This window comes from Lutjanus erythropterus, chromosome 9, assembly GCF_056507025.1.
Source record: "Lutjanus erythropterus isolate fLutEry1 chromosome 9, fLutEry1.hap2, whole genome shotgun sequence".
NCBI classification, from domain to species: Eukaryota; Metazoa; Chordata; class Actinopteri; order Lutjaniformes; family Lutjanidae; genus Lutjanus; species Lutjanus erythropterus.
In genome coordinates this window covers 37,791,752-37,797,089 of record NC_139325.1, presented here as the reverse complement: position 1 = coordinate 37,797,089, position 5,338 = coordinate 37,791,752, and positions in this window count along the sequence as shown.

The window sequence follows — 5,338 nt, the reverse complement described above, 5'->3', positions numbered from 1 at the left end:
CTTTTCTCAAAGTGTCTGTATTACATATTTCATATAAATTACACAAAAGGCAAAGAAAATGTGATCATTTTTACTTATTTTGGCCATAGGCGAAATAAGTAAGACCAGTGTTACACTGGCATTTTAAGTACAGTTGGAGATGCATCTTGGTTGCTTAGCAACTATCATTGTCTCTGTCAATAAAACTAAACAAATGATCTCAATCTCTAGTTTCCCAATGCTGAAATGCAAGTAATACAATTAAAAATTAAGCAGGGGAGACCAGGAACAGTTGTAACACTTTTTTTCCCAGCTCCTATAACTCACTGAATTTTTGTGTTAAAGCGCTCAAAATTTTAAACACAGTTTCCTTACTTATTAAAAATAGTAATGTTTCCAACATTTTTCGCTTTTATTTTTATACTTGTTTCCAGCCTTTTCCCGTAGACTATAATTATTTTTTGTGATGTAATAGGTGGAAATGTGTTATTAATTTTAAAGGAACATGTTTATAATCTTCTAAAATACATTTAACTGTTTCTCACTCTGAGTAATTCTAGGTTGATCCAAAATTTGAGTTGGATCACTGATGGGCATTATCCTGCAGGAAAAAACTGCTGTGAATATATGTAATCATTACATTACTACACTTGACAGCATGCAAATTTGACAGCATTTACATACTGGTGTTATTTCAGTTTTGAAAAGATAAACTAACAGAAAAAATGCATTAATCTCATAGTCTGGCATTTATCATGAGAGATAACAGAGTCTGGAAGTCAAATGTCAAAATGATGGCTCATGGCCGTTCTGATAGTTATGCAGTTGTGGCACTTGTAGTGTTAAACACATATTGTTGAAGAAATAACAGAACTGAAGAGTCACAGCATGGTGGCACAGTGGTTAGCACTTCTGCCTCACAGGAAGAATGCTGTGGGTTTTAATCCCGGTTTGGATTTGGCATTTCTGTGTGGAGTTTGCATGTTCATGTGCCTGTGTGGGTGCCTCGGTTTCCCTTACAATCAAAAACATGTACATTATGCACAGAACTGGAGTTAATCGCTGGGTGGCTTCTCCTGCTGACCTTTAGGTTTGACCTTTAATCTTGTAGAAACAATAATACCAAAATGACATCATTAGACCACAATTACGTTTTTCCTCTCTCTTACCATCTAGAGCAGGAGTGTATTTGTTTTTCATGGCGGGCCACATGAGAAATTGATCGGGCTGATGTGAGCCAGACAAAAATGTGAAATAAGGATCAAAAGTGTTCTACACAGGGAATACCGGGACTCATGTCTATGAGGTAAGACTGGGCAGTGATGCACTTCTACTGTCGTCACCCTTCTCATGTGACTGAATTGTGGGCTAACTATTTTTTTGGCAGGGTCCAAAACTTGAAATGTTACTGTTACATATTATTTAAACACCTGTGCCACTCCTGTGTTCATTCTGCATTACACCAAAGAGCGGGTCCAGGCAACGTAAAGGCTCATTTATGCTTAATGTTAGGTTTGCATACGGACATGGACGGCGCCTTCTGTCTGTCCTCTGTGTTCATTCGTCTGTATTTGTGCGCGTTTTGTGAAAGCCTACGATATGGACGAAACGGAGCAGTGCCTCTGGTACACACTGTGTAGCAGTGTGGCCGATAGTTCAGTCGAGACACGACCACAACACATGAAGAAGAAGTTGATCTCACAATGTGTTTGATAGCTGCACAGACCCCGCAGTTCAGAACGCTGCTTCTGCTTTTGCCTCTTTCTCACGAGGTACATTATTATGACCTTCTCCAGCATCGCCAGTATTGTTGTTGTCAGTAACATTTTACTCTTCTTCTTTTTTTGGGGGTAGCTTTTGACTCTGACTGATGCCCTCTAGTGGATGTATAGAGAGTTGAAGTCATGCCCCTTTCTGTGGACCACCGTGGGATCTTACTTGGGTATGAATATGAACAGTAGTCAATAATGAGAGACTTTTTTTTATCTCGTTTGATTCGTTGTATGAATTACACATCTAATGTTTAACAATTTAAAGATAATTTTACAAGACAACAAAGCTGCTGTTTGTTGTAAAACTGTTGAAGTATCAGACTGTGAAGGTAACTAGAAAGAGTGCACACCCTACGGTCTCCTAAGTGATGTCATGACTTCCTTCAAAAGCTAACGTTAGCCGCTGAAGCTACGATGTCTTTGTGTTTTTGTACAGGGATGTAGTCACAAGAGCAACAGTGCTTGCTTGTTCTTTTGCATCCCAGCTGATAAAAGCATCAGGAGTCACTGGATAAAACACTTCAGGTAAGATAATGTCTTGTAAAATAATCTTGTAAATTGACAAACATCATATGTGTAATAAAAAGTAAAATTCAAACAGGAACAAAGAATGCTAAATGTCTTCTGTGATATATATTTTTTTCAAAATAAGGTCCCCTTTGACACACCAGAAGGCGACAAACTTCGCCTCTCGTTTTTTTTTTTAGGACACGCAGAAGTACGTGGGAAGAGATGGTTGCATCATTTGAAACGGACGAAAGTATTTTCATACGTAACGGGGGCATAAATGAGTCTTGAGCTGTCTCTCTGTCACTGGTTCCACCTCCTGATATGGTGATGGCAAGTAACTGTCAAATGGGTAGTTCTGTGTCCTCAGTAGTCTGGACATTACTCTGTGTTGTGATTCAAATCACTGAGTAACAGTGCTGAGGTCATAGAATGAATGTGGGTGGTAACTGCCTGTTAGGCTGTTGAAAGTGAAGTAATATGACAAACTAGTTTTAGTGTTTGTTTCAGTTTGACTTTGTGCTGCAGCAGGCAGTTTGCACATAGACAGTCCAAAATCTTCTGTCTCCGTCTCTGCTGCCTCTTTATCACTTGGCTCGGCCTCTGCCACCAAACCCACAAGTGTGAATGGCACTAGAAGTAGTCTCTCTCCACGGCACGAGCATCCCGAAGTCCTTGATCCCAGGGCATCCCAAGGCTTCAGAGGCAGCTATCTAACAGCAAGGTGAGAGGATGGTCCAGACATCCACGCTCAGGTTAACAGCGAAGAACTTGATTTCACAGCGAGAAGGAAACTGGATATGTTCAGTTTTGTGCCAGCAAAAGCTGCATGGCTGCCACACACAACCACACCACTGTCCCCAGTCTTGATACGAGCGCCATGGCTTCAATATAATGAGCTCAAAGCTCCGTGTGAGCCTCCATGTGGAGCACACTCACATGTTTTTTACTATGCACCATTGTAGGTAAAGGAATTCTTGGAGATTTCTCACAAATTGCAGGATTTTCTGCCATTGAAACAGGCTTTCATCATCTCAAGGGTCATGCACCCATATCTGCATTTGTAGAACAGCCAATAGGAACACCCTCTCTCTCAGAAATGACCTGTGATTGGCTAAGGTGTCCTGTCACAGGCTGAATTTTCTAAAGCCTTAGAGTTTAATTACAACATGCTAAAAGTTCATCTTGGATTTTTTGACCAGTGACGCCAAAAAAAAAAAAAAAAGACTTGTCGTTACAGTTTCTTGTGCTCTTATTTTGAAATATCAAACTTATCTCTAGTTGTGGCATAGCTGGTCATGTTAGGTTTTATTTTAACCCCTTAATCATTTGACCATTGACCTTTCCCACAGTTGGTCACATAATGTTTATGATTTAACAGATTTAAAGAGACAATTCTGGCTGTATATAATCTAATAGAATGGGACTAAATGGTGCTGTGTTTGTGGTGCTCAAAGCACCTAAAAATATGTTTGAAAATCCTGTTAGACAATCCACAGATCTTGTTGTAAGCATTTTCATGTCAGACCTACTTTATTTCTGCAGTAGAGTCTACCGGAACTAGTTTCTGTCTAGTAGAAAAGCAGACATCTCTACAAATGATATCTCCAAAACTCTGCAACACACTACAAAAAATCTAGATTACTACAGGCGAGGGGAAAAATATGCATATTTGATTTTGGGGTAAGCTGTCACTTTAAGGACTTACAGTTGGGTGTCATTCAAGATGGGAAACTAAAATCCACATTCTTCTCAGATTGTACGGTTGAGGACTGATGACTGCAGGCTCTAAAATGAGTCATGTTGTCTGCATGTCTCCTGCATTCAGGATAAAAGACAGACCCCAGTTACTGCAGCCCATAGGGCAGCGGGAGCCGTGTTCCCATTTCCTGCTCCAGTCTTAAAGTTTGGCATTGCACGGAAATGGACATAAAGATTCACGACTTTCCACGAGAGAACCTGGTTTACTGCAGAAGTAAAAGTTGGAATATGTGAATCAATGTGTTGGAGGTTAAAAACATGACTCTGAATGTTAGTAATTTGCCTGAGCTGGTCTGTCTGTTGTTTGTGTCATTTCAGCAGTTTTCATTTATTCTGGACGATTAGACCTCTGCTCAGGTTGAAGGTGTAATTTGTCTTGTCTTGTCTTTGAGTGTGAGTCTGTAGTCTGTACATGTCTACAGAGTCTTCAGAAGAGGACTAATCATGCAAATTAAGTAAAAACACCTGTATGGATGAAGGGCCTAAATCATTTTCTAAAGCATTTTTACAGACTGCAATCATATACATCTTATCAAATATTTACCTGTAGACTTGTCTCCAGTGGTAACTTTAAATTTACAGATTTTTTCCCTCCTGAGGGACACTGTTGTTAAAGCATTCTTTTCTCTCTTTTCTCCTGTCCTAGCAAGACATCGCTTGTGGTCCAGATTTTGGATTGAAGTCCAAAAGAGTCCTTATATAAGAGGAAAGGAAATGAGGAAAGGTGCAGAAAGAAATATGTCCAAGCAGAAAGTTTGCTCGCAGATACGACATGACAGTTTCTCCACAGTTACTTTTCATTTCACATGTTCACATATTACATGTTTGGTCATAAGTTACACTAGCAAGATATCGGGTTAGCTAGTTAGCTATTTACCCAACTTTTTTTTCGAACTTCCTGTGCATCAAAGGTTGTAGAAGTTTTTAACTTCTGCATTTGTTCATAATACCTGCCAGCGGATCAGATTCTCCTTGAAATCTGGTGAGACAAGTCTTTGGTTACATTTTCCCAGGCAAGATTAATTAAAGTTTGTTAAATTAAGTTACAGTGAGTAACATGTTCGCCAGTTAGAAGAAGCAGGAGGAGATTTTTTGTTTTTGATGTTATATTTTGTGGTTATTACGGTAGAAACACGACCATGTCTGTATACAAGGCCCTCAAAAATCATCAAAACATGAAAGCAGTAGCTTTAAATTATAGCTAATAGGCTGTTTAGCTTATATCTAAAGTTTGTTACTGAATTGTTTGCTAGCTGCCTTCAAAACAAACTAAAATCATTGCAATTTTGTGATTAACTAAAACGTGTATGATGCCTTGA